Below are 18,203 nucleotides of genomic sequence, written 5' to 3' on the forward strand. Positions count from 1 at the left end.
CAAATTATAGTATAATAACAATACTGCAAAAATAAATAAAATACCATAAAAAATATACATATATACATATATTTTTATGGTATTTTATTTATTTTATATATATTTATATATATATATATATATATATATATATATATATATATATATACACAAATACTAAATAAATAAAAGGAAATAATTAAAAACTAATAATGCCTGTTACAAAGAAAAAATGCACTGTGCATCCTGACCCAAATGAAATTTTGTTAAATTCAAATAAGATTAATATGGCAATTGTTAGTTAGCTAAAATGAAATGCGTTTGAAAAATAAAAATAAGAAAAAATGTTTATAACAGTTATAAATAAACAAAACAAAAAACTAATGTCTGTTAACATAAACTTAAAAATAAAAAATGTACTCTGCATGCTGAACCAAACGCAATTTTGCTAAATGCAAATAAGAATAATAAGGCAATATTTGTTATCTCTAATAAATAGCATTAATAAACAAATAAATTATAGTATAATAACAATACTGCAAAAATAAATAAAATACTATAAAGATATACATATATAATACAAATACTAATAAAAATAAAAACTAATAATTCCTGTTAACAAATAAAAAATGGGTAACACTTTACAATAAGGTTCATTAGTTGCATTTACTAACATGAATTAATCATGAACAACACATGTACAGCATTTATTAATCATAATTGAACATTTACTAATGCATTATTAACATCCAAGTCCATGCTTGTTACTATTAGTTAATGCACCATGAGTTAACATGAACTAACAATGAACTACTGTATTTTCATTAACTAACGTTTACTAACATGAACAAATACAGTAGTAAATGTATTGTTCATTGTTTGTTCATGTTAGTAAATGCATTAATTAACATTAACTAATGAACCTTATTGTAAAGTGTGCCCAAAAAATGCACTGTGCATGCTGACCCAAATGCAATTTTGTTGAATTTAAATAAGATTAATATGGCAATACTTGTTAGCTAAAATGAAATGCATTTAAAAAATAAAAATAAGACTAAAATGTTTATAACAGTTACAAATAAACAATACAAAAAATTAACGTCTGTTAACATGAAAAAGTATATACATATAACGGATGCGTCTCCCCTAGAGACCCCACCCACAGACAATTGTGTTCTTCACTGTGTTCTAGTGTTTTCCAGCTGTTTACTCAAAATCTTTTCACGTCACAGGATTTCTGAAACATCTCACTCAAAATACGAATATATATTCGGACGCAGCCAGTGGCCTAATGTTGACTGAATTTCATTGGCTGACGCTTCTATGACGATTGCTTCAGCCCCAACATCAGACACGGCCTCAGTCAAGCGTTGACGCTGAAGTCCCGTGTAAATGGGGCGTGACAGTCTCGTGTGCACGTGTCTCTCATCTAGGCATGCACGCGTGGCAGGCATGCACACGCTAATGGCGGATCTGCGTGACCAGAGATGCGCAAAAGCCCAAATCTGCATTTGTTGACTGACAGTTTGAGCTGCTTATCGGGATGTCGGCTCGACTCTATTTAATTGGATGAACATTTTTTAGTTTTATGCCTTATCCAGAATATAAAAATACACATAAACACAATTAAATTATTTACTGTAATCATTACTATTAGACTGTGAAGAGACTTTCAACCAGCACAACAAAAAATGCTTCTGAAGACAATCAATCACCTACTGCACCTTTAAACAAATAGGACCAAATTTATCCCAGTGTTTGGGTGTGTCCATATTTGATCCAATTTGCGTTTAAAGAACCCAGCATTTCTACAGGCTGATTTATACTTCTGCGTCAAGCGCACACGTATGCTACGGCGCAGCCTTCGGCATTGACGCATTGCACAACGCCGTGGCCATCAGCATCGCTGATGTGCACCTCTCAAAAAATGTAACTACACGTCGCAACAACGCGTAGCGCAAGCTCTGTGATTGGTCGGCTTGGTAGCGTTGACGAGTCAGGGCGGGACCGAAAGCAGCACGAGCCCGATGGAGGGATTGTACACTTGTACATTCAGGAAGTGTTCAGAAAGAACAAAACACAGACGAAGAAACGACCCAGAGACACATTAAAGCCTGGTTTACAATTTTGCGTCAAGTGACCGCCGTAACCAACGGCGCATGCAACGCGCGTAGCTGTGCATTTATACTTCTGCACGCTGTCTCTGTTGGTCTGCATTAACACTTCCGAAACGTTAGTTGGCAGTGAGGTGTTAACGTGTCTCTGTGTCGAGTTTCTTCGCCTGTGTTTTGTTCTTTCTGAACACTTCCGGGATGTACAAGTGGCTCAAACTTGCTCATTTTGAGGCAGGAACCGGCGGACGTGCAACAACTTTAACTATGAGGTAAACACAAAACAAAACTTTCCATCCGGAGCTCCTTCACGGGACTCCACACTTGTAAACAATCGCTCCATTGGACTTGCGTCATTCGCGCGGCTCTCGGTCCCGATTGTTGCGACGTGTAGTTACATTTTTTGAGAGGTGCACATCAGCGAAGCCGACGGCCACGGCGAAAGGCTATGCGTCAACGATGTAGCATACGCCGGCGTTTGACGCAGAAGTATAAATCAGCCTTAACACCTCACTGCCAACTAGCGTTTTGGAAGTGTTAATGCAGACCAACAGAGACAGCGAGCAGAGGTATAAACGCACAGCTGCGCGCGTTGCATGCGCCGTCGGTTACGCCGGTCACTTGACGCAGAAGTATAAACCAGGCTTTAGAGTGTGTTATCCAGTGGAGATTTGGCTACTGGTATACCAAAGACTTCAAATAACTAAAAATAAACTGATTAAAGAGGCAAAAACAGCAAAAAAGTTTAACCTATTTTAAAACTAGCAAGATAGAAATGATCATGCTCTTTTAGTTTATACATAATTTATAAAATAACTGAGGCTATAGGCATATTTGAGGGAAATAAACAGATAAAATTTACAAAAACTACTAGAATAAAACATAATAAAACTTCTCAGCGAATAAAGCATGATAACTGCAGCATTTAACAGCGTCCTAGATTTCATTTAGGGTGATTTTCGAAAGAAGTCTTTTATTGAAATAACATTTCCATGTTTGCATTTTAATGACTTTATTAGTGTCCGCTCTCTCTGATAATGCAAACAGACATAACTTCATATCTTAATAAAGTTCCTGTATGGAATCTTACTATAAAATATTATAGTTTTTTGACAATAAAAAATCAAATACTTAATTATTAGTTTGTGATACTTATTTAAATATAAGAACAAAAAAAGTTACAAATCTTCAGCTTCTCAGCAAATAAAGCATAATAACTGCAGTATTAACACTGTATTTTATTGAAATAATATTTCAAACAATAAATAATAATAGAGCAGACTTTTTAAAAAGATGCATCTTGAATGGAAATATACACAAACAAAAAATCATGCACTCTAAAACATGCTGGGTTATTTCAACCTGACTCTGGACTAAACCAAATTAAACCAAATAAATAGGGCCAAATTAAACCCAATGTTTGGGTTTGTCCATATTTGACCCACTTTGGGTTTAAATAACCCAGCATTTCTTAAGAGTGTGTTATGGAGTGGATATGTGACTATTGGTATATCAAAGACTTCAAAATAACTAATATTAAAAAATAAACTGATTAAAAAGGCAAAAACAGCTAAAAATAAAAGGTTTAACTTTTTTTAAAATGAGCAAGACAGAAATGATCATGCTCTTTCAGTTTTTACATAATTTATCAAATAACTATAGGCTGTAGGCATATTTGGGGGAAAAAACTGATAAAATTAACAAAAACAACTGAAATAAAACTTCTCAGCGAATAAAGCATGATAACTGCAGCATTTAACAGCGTCCTAGATTTCATTTAGGGTGATTTTCAAAAGAAGTCTTTTATTGAAAAGACATTTCCATGTTTGCATTTTAATGACTTTATTAGTGTCTGCTCTCTCTGATAATGCAAACAGACATAACTTCATATCTTAATAAAGTTCCTGTATGGAATCTTACTATAAAATATTATAGTTTTTTGACAATAAAAAATCAAATACTTAATTATTAGTTTGTGATACTTATTTAAATATAAGAACTGCAACAACAACAAAATAATACAATCAAAGAAGAATGAAAATCTTCAACTTCTCAGCAATAAAAGCAAAATAACTGCAGCATTTAACAGCGTCCTTCCTTTCATTCAGGGTTATTTTCAAAATAAAGTATTTTACTGAAACAACCGTGTTTGTATATTAAAATTATATATATACAGATATTTTAATAATGTTACCATATGGAATTGTACTGTAAAGTGTTACGATTTATTTTGATCATGTAAAAACAATAAGAATTCATTATTAGTTTCTGTCAGGTACATTTAATAATAAGATTGTTAAAGTGACAGTCAAAGTGCTGCAAAAACAATAAAACATCAAAAAAGCAAAAAAAAAAAAAGTTACAAATCTTCAACTTCTCAGCAAATAAAGCATAATAACTGCAGTATTAACACTGTATTTTATTAAAATAATAATTCAAATAATAAATAATAATAGAGCAGACTTTTTAAAAAGATGCATCTTGAATGGAAATATACACAAACAAAAAATCATGCACTCTAAAACACGCTGGGTTATTTCAACCTGACTCTGGACTAAACCAACTGCTGGGTTAAATTTTTAAACTAAATAAATAGGACCAAATTAAACCCAATGTTTGGGTTTGTCCATATTTGACCAAATTTGGGTTTAAATAACCCAGCATTTCTTAGAGTGTGTTATGCAGTGGATATGTGGCTATTGGTATATCAAAGACTTCAAAATAACTAATATTAAAAAATAAACTGATTAAAGACAACGTCAAAAACAGCTAAAAATAAAATGTTTAACTTTTTTTAAAATGAGCAAGACAGAAATGATCATGCTCTTTCAGTTTTTACATAATTTATGAAAATAACTATAGGCTGTAGGCATATTTGAGGGAAATAAACTGATAAAATTAACAAAAACAACTGAAATAAAACTTCTCAGCGGATAAAGCATGATAACTGCAGCATTTAACAGCGTCCTAGATTTCATTTAGGGAGATTTTCAAAAGAAGTCTTTTATTGAAATAACATTTCCATGTTAGCATATTAAAAACATCCCCCTTTCAAATTGATGTGTGAAATATATATTAAATAAAACAGAAATATGCATATTGGCCAAATCTCCTGTCAGCTGACATCATGTTTTTGTTCATGTTGGAGAGAACCGCTGGCACAGATTGTCTGCCATCATATTATATTTTTTTTCGGAGGGTAAAAACGTATCAGTGAGAAATAGCAAATAATGAATTTGAAGAACTTTTAGCCCGAGGAGAAAGTCACAAAGTATTATATCCTCCTATGAGGCGCCACATGGGCTAAAAAAGATAAGTACCTGGCAGTCGGAGCTCTCGAACCTACATATGCCTATCAATAAAGCAGATTATTTTTTTCTCTGTGCTTATTACAGAGCTGATCTGGCGGGCCTGCAGATTACAGCCTTAATGAAGCGCTCTCATTTACTCCAAAACTCCTCTTCGCCCTCCCACCGCATTTCTGCCAGCGCTCATAATAAAAATAATAATGATGATTATTATTGTCGGTGGAAAAAAAAATAAAAAATCCTCGCCGACTTCAATTTGTACAGCTTCATTTATTCATTTTTCAACAGGATTATTTGAGCATGGCCTGCTCTCAGTTCCACACATTATCACTTTACATTCCTGCTGAACACGTATGGATGTGGTTTTTAATGCAAATGTGGGAATAAATGTGAGCAGATTTCTTAGAGTACATTATATATAGTGTATCTGAATGTTCAATTAAGCAATATGTCAGTCCAGGATGAATATGGTCAAATTTAATATATATATATATATATATATATATATATATATATATATATATATATATATATATATATATATATATATATATATATATATATATAGTAATAAATCATAATCATATTAATAATAATAATAATAATAATAATGATAAAAATTTATAATAATATTAATAATAGTAATAATAATAATGATAATAATAATAATAATGAGAGATAAACTAATAATAATGATGATGATGATAAAAATAATAATGATAATTGATCAAAAATAATATTAATAATAATAATAATAATAATAAATAATAATGATGATAAAATAATAAAAATTAAAAATAATAATGATGATAAAAATAATAATAATGATAATAATAATACTAATAATATTGATAATGATGATAATATTAATAATAATAATAATAATAGTAATAATCATTATCATAGTAATAATAATGATAAAATAATAATAATAATAATAATGATAAAAATAAATATTAATAATAATAATAATAGTAATAATGATGATGATGATAAAAATAATGATAAAATAATAATGATAATGATGATAAAAATAATAATAACAATGAAAAAATAATAATATTAATAATAATAATGACGAAAATAAATAATAATAATAATAATAATAATACTAATGATGATGGATAATGATAAAAAATATAATAATGATGATAAAAATAATAATGATAATAATGATGATAAAAAATAACAATGAAAAATAATAATAATAATATTAATAATAATAATAATGACAGAAATAAATAATAACAACAACAACAACAATAATAATATTAAAAGATGCAAAATTGTGTTCTACTCTATTCGGTTTTCAATCAATGACCTGTTGTACAAGTAAAAACATACAGTTGTAGTCAGAAAAATTCGCCCCCCTTTGAATTTTCTTTTCTTTTCTAAATATTTTCCAAAGGATGTTTAACAGAGCAAGGATATTTTCACAGTATGTCTGATAATATTTTTTACTTCTGGAGAAAGTCTGATTTGTTTTATTTAGCCTAGAATGAAAGCAGTTTTAATTTTTTTTAAAGGCCATTTTAAGGTCAAAATTATTATAATATTAAAACAATATGGAAAAAGTAAAGCCCTATTAATTCTTTCCGGATGGACTGTAATGTGTTTTAATGTTTATTTAAGCAATATGACACTTCGGGCTGAATTTAGTCACATTGAAATAATAACAATAAAAAAGATGCACACTTCTATTCAACTCTATGCTGTTTTCATTTAATGGCCTGAGATACAAATCAAAAATAAATATTATAAATAATATTATTTATTTTATTACAACACTGTAAAAAAATCTTGCTGCCTTAAATTGGTTTTGTTGAATAAAATTGTACTTATTGCACTTATTAATTAACTTGCATCAATCAAACTGACTGGACATTGAGTAAAACTTTGTATAACTTAAATTTGGTTGAAACCTGATAAACCTAATAAAATAAATTAAAGCAAAATATAAATATCTGTTGTCCACTTTATCTTTACATATTTTAGAGTGTATATTTTCCATAGTTTTAGTTTTATAAAATTTTGTATTGTTTGTTTGTCGTTTCTATTATTTGTTTCTTTTTTATTATTAGTTTTTTTTATTGCTTTAAGATAAACTGAATGAAAATGCATAAATAAATAAATAAATAAATAAATAAATAAATAAATAAATAAATAAATAAATAAATAAATAAATAAAGTTTGATATTTTCTTTTTTAATTTGTTTTGGTAATTTTATGTTGGTAATTTTAAAAACTTTTTCTTTTTAATTTAGCATTATTTCAGTATTTCTGGGTTGTTTTAGTTGCTTTAATGGTTTTTATTAATAGTGTACGTTCTTTTAAATATTTTCTGTTTTCATTTTCATTTTTTAAAGTTTTATTCATTTAGATTGTTTGGCATTTTACAGTTGAAACCAGAAGTTTACACACACTCTAAAAAAGGAATACAATCATTTTTTTTTAAATGTCTGATGGTAATTTATACTAAACGTTTACTATTTTTGATCCCTTATGATTACCTAAACCATTGACATTTGCAAAATGCCAGAATAATGAGAGAATTTTAGAGGATTTTTTATTAATTTCTAGACAGTCAAAAGTTTACACACATTTCCTTGGTATTTTGTAGCTTTGCTTTTAAACTGTATAACTTTGGTCAAATGTTTTGGTTCTCCTTCCACAAGCTTGTCACAATAGTTTGAAGGATTTTGGTCCATTCCTCCTGACAGAATTGCTGTAACCAAGTCTGTTTGGAAGAGCCATTTGTGGCCAAGTTTTAATTTCTACACACACACACACACATACACACATACACACACACACACATACACACATACATACATACATACATACATACATACATACATACATACATACATACATACATACATACATACATACATACATACATACATACATACATACATACATACATACATACATATATATATATATATATATATATATATATATATATATACGTACATACATATACATATACATATATACATATATACACACACACACACTTTTTTATTTTAGTTGTTTTTGTTAATTTTATCAGTTTAATTTTCCCCAAATGTGGCTATAGTTAACCATTTAAGAAAGTAAAAACTAAAAGAATATGATAATGCTTGATTGTATAGTCCTTTATCAGTTTTAAGTTTTATTAGTATCAGTATTTATTAGCTGTTATTTTATTTCTTAATGTTATTTTGGTAAATCAAACCAAACTAAATGAAAATTATTTTATGTGATAAACTCATACCCAAATCTCCACTGAATAACATGATTTGTTATTATAATGTATATTTTCACACATGTAATTATTAAAGAGCACCGCAACTAAATGTTCAACATATTACGCTGGATCATGTAAAAAAAAAAAAAAAAACAACAACGACATTAACAACGCTCAAATAATGTCATTTTTTTTGTTGATATGCAATTTGCTACAGCAACCAAAAGCACATTATCATTCCCTGTTTGTGCACAACTGGAACAAATAGCGACTCTAATAACACACTTAATCTATTTCAAGCACTCCTTTATAGAGAATCAAGTCCACAGTGACAATCACAACAAACACATTTCGTATTATTCTAGCCATGTGCCGATCTTCAATAATACAATGAACATGCATGATATTGTTATTGAGGCACCTCAAATTACTGTGAATAATTATTTTTTATTAATTTAGAGTGTCACAAGAACATTCGGACCATTGTAATGGCAGCATTTCTTAGCTTCAAGTTTTAATATGCATTTTTAGTTTTAAACATGTTCACATTTTAATCTGGTCTACAACAGTGTTGCTCAACCACGTTCCTGGAGGACCACCAAGGAGACATCTAAAACATTCTGTGTTGCTGGTCTTCGAGGAATGTGGTTGAGAAACACTGGTCTACAACATGGTTAAGATAATGATTGAAAACGCAAAGCCCACATGTGGTTGATTATAGAATTGCAGGTACATTTTGCACAGATTTTTTTATTATTTATATATATATATATATATATATATATAGCATGTTTGTCATTTTAACTTTTTAGATATATATATATATATATATATATATATATATATATATATATATATATATATATATATATATATATATATATATATTGCATGTTTGTCATTTTAACTTTTAACATATATATAACTTTTAACATATATATATATATATATATATATATATATATATATATATATATATATATATATATATATATATATATATATATATATATATATATATATATATACATATATATATACACATACATGCATACATGTATATATATAAATACACACACACACATATAAATTAGTGCTGTCAAAATTAGTATATATTTTATATATATATATATATATATATATATATATATATATATATATATATATATATATATATATATATATATATATATATGTGTGTGTGTGTGCGTGTGTGTGTGTGTGTATGTATATATTATTTATTTATATATATTTATATTTATATATATATATATATATATATATATATATATATATATATATATATATATATATATATATATATATATATATATATATATATATATATATATATATACACACAGCCTTCCTTTGACATAATCCATATTGTTTTAGATTTGTTTCAGATCTTGTCTTGACAAGAGACCAAGAGAAAGAAGCCTTATTTTCATGATTTGTGTCATTGTGTCAGATTGCATACCTAATATAGTAGGCTACCTAATATGGTACATTTTTAAAATATTTATATACTTTTAAGTAATTTTTAATCACAAAAAAAAAACCAATAAAAAACTAGGGGGTCTGAAAAGTAATTGAAGGGACGTAACACTAAGTAAGAAAATCTGAAGAATTTCATAAACAGTAATTAAAAGTCAATTCTGTAGCTCCTGGTCAGACTCAACAATGCATATCTTGCAATGTGACTATTGTGGATGCGCACAGTCCAATATCGATGCTGAAATTATATTTTTATGGTCATACTTTACAATAAGGTTCATTAGTTAATGTTAATTAATCCATTTACTTACATGAACAAACAATGAACAATACATTTACTACTGTATTTATTCACGTTAGTTAATGAAAACACAGTAGTTCACTGTGAGTTAATGTTCACTCATGGTGCATTAACTATTGTTAACAAGCATGGACTTGGATGTTAATAATGCATTAGTAAATGTTCAATTATGATTAATAAATGCTGTACAAGTGTTGTTCATGATTAGTTCATGTTAGTAAATGCATTAACTAATGAACCCTATTGTAAAGTGTTACCATTTATATTTATATTGTGCAGCCTCTAGTCTAGTATAAGCGACTCATTCCAGAGGAAAAATATGACATTTCAGACACCCGATCACTAATCGAGCTCTTCTTCAATACCTAAAAACTTTGTATTTTTCACAATGAACTGATGCCATACTTTACCGACAGCTCATGAATTGCAAAACTTGTTTTCTTGTTCTCCCACCCTCTCTTCTCGACACATCACTCGTCAGTATGTCAACACTGAAACTTTTCCACAAACTTTTGCTCTCACACATTTCTATTCATCTTTATTTTTTTCACAAACTCCAGTGCGTTTGAAACCTCGAATAACCTCCCTCGTTGTGGATGCATTCGAAAAAAAAAAAAAGCGATGCATTCTGACTTAAACTGGATCATTAGGGTGGAAATGTGCAGGAAAACATCGCGCCAATAACGAGACGCGCGTTTATGCATGTGTAAACACCAGTCATTAGCTTGTTAATGCCAGTCTCATTGCGCTCCTGTGTCAGTCTGCGCTTCTCGCGATATTAGCTTAACAAATGTGGTTTGATGCGGGATAAATAAATGTTCAAACGCTCATGTTTAGCTATTGAATCTGTGCGTTTCTTTGGCGTGCCGCTAATTTGATTTTCAATCAGAGGTGACAGGCTGGAGGGTTCAGTTGGAGCTAAACAAACTCAAAGCACAGCAAGAGAGAGAGAGAGAGAGAGAGAGAGAGCGCTTTATTAACACGACCTGCGCATCGATACACAAATGCACAACACTCGCTGTCAAAACCAGGTTATTTATACATTGCAAACAGATTTGTGTTCTGTTTTGTGTGCTGGAATGTTTACATGCAATTAAATGATCTGACAAGTGTGTGTGTGTGTGTGTGTGTGTGTGTGTGCGCATTGACCTAGGAGGTAAATGTTATTGATAAAATAGCTTTTTTTATTCATTTCAAGAGTTCGCCCTTAGCTGATGATTGATTATGGAGCATGTTTGGCATGCTGTTCCGGGAGAGCCCTGGGGTCCGTTCTTCGTACCTCGCTTAAATGATTTGATTAGATGATTTGGCAGGTCCCGGATCTTTTAATCTTGATAACTGATCTCTCGCTAATTTGGTTCTTCAAACAAGTTCGCGAATCAGATTAGAATGTCTGGATAAACTGATCTGAGATCGATGCGTGTGTTGTGAAGGACAGATCTATCGATCCTCGAAATCATGATCAGCAATGCAGCGATTGGCTGACGGCACAGCAGCGTAATGACATCATCTGATTAATATTCAATTATCCATGTGAGCAAAATTACATCAAATGAGCAGTAAACGGTTTGTTAAATATGACACGCGATAACCTTCCACATTTGTTGTGAGCTGCAGGCTTTACACTTTCATGTGTCAAGAGTATTCATCATGTATTTCAATGCAAATCAGTGTATTTAGTTCAACATTTAGAAAATATTTTCTTTATTATAGTAGCCGTTTTTTTAATCGGTGTAAAGAATAACTGGTTGTTTACAAAAGCATTTTAATATTGGTAAAGGCGTCTGGAACTTTTGTGAAGCATCAAATCACTGGCATATTAACTATCAAAACATGTTTATGACTGCATAAATGTATTATTGCTTTAAAAAAAAGTGACATATTCTGCATTTCTATTATACACAATTTGTACTAAAGCGATCTAAAAAGTTCATATCAATAAGTTTTCTCTTTGCACCACCAGGTGGCAGTCTTTGTACTTTCATTTCGAGGGTGCAGATTGCATAAGTTTTATTAATATGTATAACTTTATTTATTTTATTAATAACTATAACTTTATATATATAGTTAAAAAATATGTACCATTTTCCCAAGTGTATATAACTACTACTGTAAGAAAATATCAGAATTCGGTACATACTTTCTGTATTATCTTTGCTTGAACTGAGCCGATCTAATCCTGTTTATATGAATTGAACCTGCTCCCGATCAGGTTTGACCTAGCAGATCTGTTGCCATGACAACAACTCTCAGATCAGCTTTGAAGAACGAAACGATCCTGGATCATGTCAAATCGTCAACATCCAAATCCAGCTAACTGAGTAATCCACGTACGAAGAACTGACCCCTGAACTCGTGAGATCTTTGAGCCTGGGGCTCCCTCCTGTTGCAGGGTGAGAGGGGAGTCCGAGTGCAGGTAGGTCTCGAGAACTCCCCTGCTTGATAATGTTGGAAGTTGATTAATGCTATGAAGTGTCTTTGCTGTCAATTTAGATTTGTCGATTTACTTATGTTGTATGCAACCCGGGCTCATCGTGGAAACGTAGTCCCGCGGACGTTTCTGGAGGCCGCGGAATACGTCCCGGCGGGTACGTACGGCTGCAGTTTTTGTTTTCGCGAATCCGTGAGAGGCTGCTGTTGTGCGCTTTTTCACACCTCAGATGCCTCTTGCGAGCGTGGTTCGTACGTGAACCCGCCGGAGGCCTCTATCCGTCTGACCGGATGATTGACTGCGCGACCGGCCAATCGGCCGACTCGCCCTTTCCCTGAACCCAACCAATTTTACCGATCGACCCGCCCGCCCGCTCGCTTCCCTAAACCAGAGCAACAGTTCACAAAAGCCGCGGATTTCGCCGCGTTCTCGCCCTGTCACGAAACTCGTTCACTTAATTTTTGGGATCTTGTCTTACCTGATTGCTGGAACTGCTCTTCCCCGGACTAGAAACCGGTCGCCGTGGTCGACCCCTCTCCGCATCTCGAGCCTGCCGACGTACATGCTGAGCTGAGTGGACAATTGGATTGCAGTGGGGAAGCCCTCCGCAAGGAGGTAAGGCAAGCGGGAAAGGGAACAGCGTCACACCGCCCCGCAGCGTTCCCTTGAAAAAAATAAACGCGGCCGTACGTACCCCCCAGGACGTATTGCGCTGTCCCCAGAATCGTCCACTATATTTTCCTGTGGGAGGAAACCGGAGAGCCGGTGAAAACACACGCAAACGCGAGGAGAACATGCAAACTCTGCACAGAAATGCCGACTTGGCCAGGAAGTGTCCGAGCCGGTGACATTCTTGCTGTGCGGCCGTGGTGCTGATCACTAGGCCTCCGTGCTGCCCTGACAAGGAAATGGGAGGAGTAGGGGTGGAAGAGGGGTTTCTTCAAGACGAAGATGGCTGAAGTGAGATACTCTGGTTATTTATAGTGGTTAAGGAGTCGTCTGATTGGTAAACCAGTGTTGGCTAATGTGGACCACGTGCTATCAATCATAAGCGCGCTCCTCTCGAAATTAGTTTATAGATAAACTTCACTTATTAAGATGACCTACGCATGGATGCACAAATGCACAACCCTCGCTGTGAAAATCAGGTTATTTATGCATTGCAAAAGGATTTGTGTTCGGTTTTGTGGGCTGAAATGTTTACATGACAAGTGTGTGTGTGTGTGTGTGTGCAGAGACAAAATAGTAAATGTCATTGATCAGACACTGATTTTTCTTACCTTTGTAGACTCTCAGGTGTCTCAATTACGCCTCGTAATTTCTTCAGATGCTTCTTAAACCCTTTGGGAGAAATAGAAATTCAAAACATGAATCAATAGTGTTCATTCAGGAATGAAATTAATGTGAATTAGAGCTTCACAATCCTGAGTAAATATTGTCATGGTTTATTCTTTATTTATCCTTCTAATTATTATTATTATTGACCACACTTTACAATAAGGTTCATTAGTTATTGTAATTAATGCATTTACTAACATGAACAAACAATGAACAATACATTTACTACTGTATTTGTTCACGTTAGTTAATGAAAATACAGTAGTTCATTGTTTGTTCATGTTCACTCATGGTGCATTAACTAATGTTAACAGGCATGGACTTGGATGTTAATATTGCATTAGTAAATGTTCAATTATGATTAATAAATGCTGTACATGTGTTGTTCATGATTAGTTCATGTTAGTAAATGCATCAACTAATGAACCTTATTGTAAAGTGTTACCGTATTATTATTATTATTATCTTCATGATTGTGTCGTGTTGGAGTTTGTTTTACTAATTGCTGTTTCTGGCTCCGCCTTGCACCTGCCGCTAATTTGGATTGTCGCTTTATAAGCGGAATCTGAGTGTGCGTCTGGGTGGCTCTTGGTTTTCCAGCGCATCTGACTAATCCTCCCGATCTTTACTCTCCTGAAAGTGTGACCCGTACTTGTTGAGAATCTCTACATATCTTGTCCTGATGAATTTCTGAGACTTTTTATGCAGCCGCTGCTGAGGAGCCATGCTGGTGTTGTCGCCATTTATTTAATTCATGGTTGATCTATGCTTTATTTATGCTTTCTCTATGGTTTATGTTTTGAGTATGTTTGTTTATTTGTTTAATTAATTGTTCGACTGAGAAATATTGTTTTATTATTTATCGATATTTTTGTTGCCGCCTTAATTTGATCGGACACTTATTTTCTGGTCTCTAAATAAATAGAGAATTGTACTTCTGAGTTGCGTGTCCTTTTATGTTGCTAACCCCTTCCCCAGACGAGTCTTAAAAAAAAAACGGTGTTAGTAACAATATTAAATTGATATAATGACATTTGTTGCTATATATCAGGGGTGCCCAAACTCGGTCCTGGAGGACTGGTGTCCTGCAGAGTTTAGTTCTAACGCCATTTAGACACACCTGAGAATTTTAGGTGCTGCTTGCCGCGCTGTAAGGCTGCATTTATTTTTTTTTAAGCGAACGCTGCGGGGTGGTGTGACGCCGTTCCCCTTCGCGATTGCCGGCCGACTGATTACCTCCTTGTGGAGGGCTTTCCCGCTGCAACCCGTTTGTCCACACAGCTCACCGTGTAACGTCAGCAGGCTCGAGATGCAGAGAGGAGGAGTTGACCACAGCGATATTATTATTATTATTATTATTATTATTATTATTATTATTAATATTATTATCATTATTATTATTATTGTTATTATTATTATTATTATTATTATGCAAAACGGCCTATTCAAAATGTAGAATTGAGATCTACAAATTGAAAACGTGCAATAAAATAAAAACTCCAGAGTTCCCATGGGCCACTTTTAGGCAATTAAAGCCCTGTTGTATTTTTATTGAGCCACTTGGAAGGTTGGGAGGGTGAGAATGAGGGAGAGAAACATTTACTGGTGTCAATAGGGTCGAGGTTTGGCCAGAAGTGAATCGAGAGTTTGCAATGATTCCTGGGATTGTAGTTCTTTCCATCATTAAAGTCCACATGAAGTCAAAATGAACCGTATTGATTTTCTTAGCTTGCATTGCTAGTCTATTGGTGAACAATTCATCTGTCATTCTGTCATCTGCATATCATTAGGACGAAATAAATTGTTTGCTCTTGTAATCTAAAGCTGACATTTAAGTGGCTAACATACTTGACCACGCCACTCCAGCTGTCAGTTTTGACAAAACACACAGAAATGGTGAGCAGAAAGAGTCTGTTAGGCAGGCGGTATTAACTCTCCCCAAACCCTTTTCCTTATCTTTCTGAATGAAATGCCTACTTTACTACATCCAACCAGCTCGCAGTACAAAAAAAAAAACAAGCCACGCCCACTGTTTTCTCATTTAATATTTCGTTTCTCTATGAACTGCATCACAATACGAATGTTTTTAAAAAATGGTCGCAGCTTGCGGATTTAAAAGCTGTCCAGTTCTTGTGTTAAATAATAAAATACTGTCAACAGACTGAGAATAAATACATTTCACCTTGTTTTTATAAAAAATTTAATGTTACATAATAAATATGATCTATAAAAAAACGAAAAAATAGTCTATAAACAAACCCATAAGTAAAATCTCCAAAAAGAAATCTGGAAAAAACATAATTAAGTTTGGCATTAGATACTAATTTATTACTATCATTTTTATTACTAATTCTATCTTCAATTGAATTAGTATTAATTTTAGGGAATCAAACCCTTTTTTTTGAGCCCACTTGGAAGGCTGGGAGGGTGGGAATGAGGGAGAGAAACGACTGATGTTAATGGGGTCGAGGTTTGGCCAGAAGTGAATCGAGAGTCTTCAGTTTGTAAATAAATACTTTTCATAAATAATAAAAATAAATACAATCGGTAAATAAATAAATACAATCGGTTTCGAGTCCGGGGAAGAGTCCACTTCCAGTAATCAGGTAAGACAAAAACATAATCTCAAAAATTAAGTGAACGGGTTTCACAACAGGGTGAGAACGCGGTGAAATCCGAAAACGTGGTAGAAAAAAAAAAAAAAAATCAGGGCTTTTCTTTTTTTGGACGGCTTTTGTAAACTGTTGCTCGGGTTTAGGGGAAGCGAGCGGGCGGGCGGGTCGATCGGTAAAATTGGTTGGGTTCAGGGAAAGAGAAGGGCGATTCGGCCGATTGGCCGGTCGCACAGTCGATCATCCGGTCAGTCGGACAGCGGCCTCTGGCGGGTTGACGCTAGAACAGCGCGGGCAAACCGCACTCGCGAGAGACGTTCGAGATGAGAAAAATCACTCAACAGCGGCCTCTCGCGGACTCGCAAAAACAAAAACTGCAGCCGTACGTACCCGCCGGGACGTATTCCGCGGTCTCCAGAAACGTCCGCTGGACTACGTTTTCAGAATGAGCATGGGTTGGCTTTCACCCAGTAGGTCATATGGTGTTATTGATGCCGGTACCGAGCATGCAGAGTTTAACTATGTATTATTTGCTAAAGATGTTTGGCCTAACTCTTATTTTAATGGGTATAACTGTTTAATAAAACTCTTATTTAAAATGCACTAATTCATATTGTCTACATTCAGAGGGAAATGGATATAAATATGCATCTCATTTACACTGAACACCGCACGTGTGAGCTGATGTTTTACATGCACAATAAAGCAAGTATCTCCTTTAAAGCAGCACCTAAAATTCTTGTTTCTGGCAAACACGCCTGACCCAAATTTTCTGCCCCCTTCCTCCTCTTCGGTAAGATGCTTTCTGCAATCCTGGCACCCCGAGGGCAATGCTGTATCCTTTAAAGAAAGTCGCCTGCCAATGCCTTTCCATACAGCACGCTTAATGAAAGATCAACGGCGCCAATATAAGTCTTTCTCGTAGCAATAATTAGTGAGGGATCCACACTCCAACAAGCCGGTTTTGAGGAGTTAATACCGAAGGCAGATTACAGGCGGTGCCAAAGAGTGCCCTGGCATGTAGCTGGCAGTCTTTCCCCCCTCCCGCAAAAAAAAAAAAGAAAAAAAAAAAGCTTGACATCACATTAGCACACGGTCAAGGAGTTACATCCTAACACTTCCATAATCTGCTTTCCTGCACAATTAGCCTGCCATAATAAGTCTGAAAAGCGGGGCTTCACCCACCGTCTGACAGGCCATGCTCTGAAATGGAGACGCTGAGATTACGTGGCCCTCCAGAGTCCCCAAGGGCCGCTTTTAGGGAATTAAAGCCCTGTGTTTTTTTCATTGAGCCCACTTGGAAGATGAGGGGAAAATAAATGAGGAAGAGAAATGTTTGCTGGTGTCAATAAGGTTGAGGTTTGGTCAGAAGTGAATCGCGAGTCTTCAGTTTG

General features: G+C 33.5%; 1 long non-coding RNA gene across 3 annotated transcripts in view; it reads right to left on the minus strand.

The window, feature by feature from the left end:
* LOC137496512 (uncharacterized) overlaps positions 1 to 14,209 on the minus strand; it is a 104,809-nt gene extending 90,600 nt beyond the window's left edge. For all 3 annotated transcript variants that reach the window (XR_011016924.2, XR_012385710.1, XR_012385711.1), the window contains exon 1: positions 14,140 to 14,209. This is a non-coding gene — a long non-coding RNA (uncharacterized lncRNA). The remainder of the gene's footprint in view (positions 1 to 14,139) is intronic.
* Between the last annotated feature and the right edge of the window lie 3,994 nt (positions 14,210 to 18,203).

This window comes from Danio rerio, chromosome 9, assembly GCF_049306965.1.
Source record: "Danio rerio strain Tuebingen ecotype United States chromosome 9, GRCz12tu, whole genome shotgun sequence".
NCBI classification, from domain to species: Eukaryota; Metazoa; Chordata; class Actinopteri; order Cypriniformes; family Danionidae; genus Danio; species Danio rerio.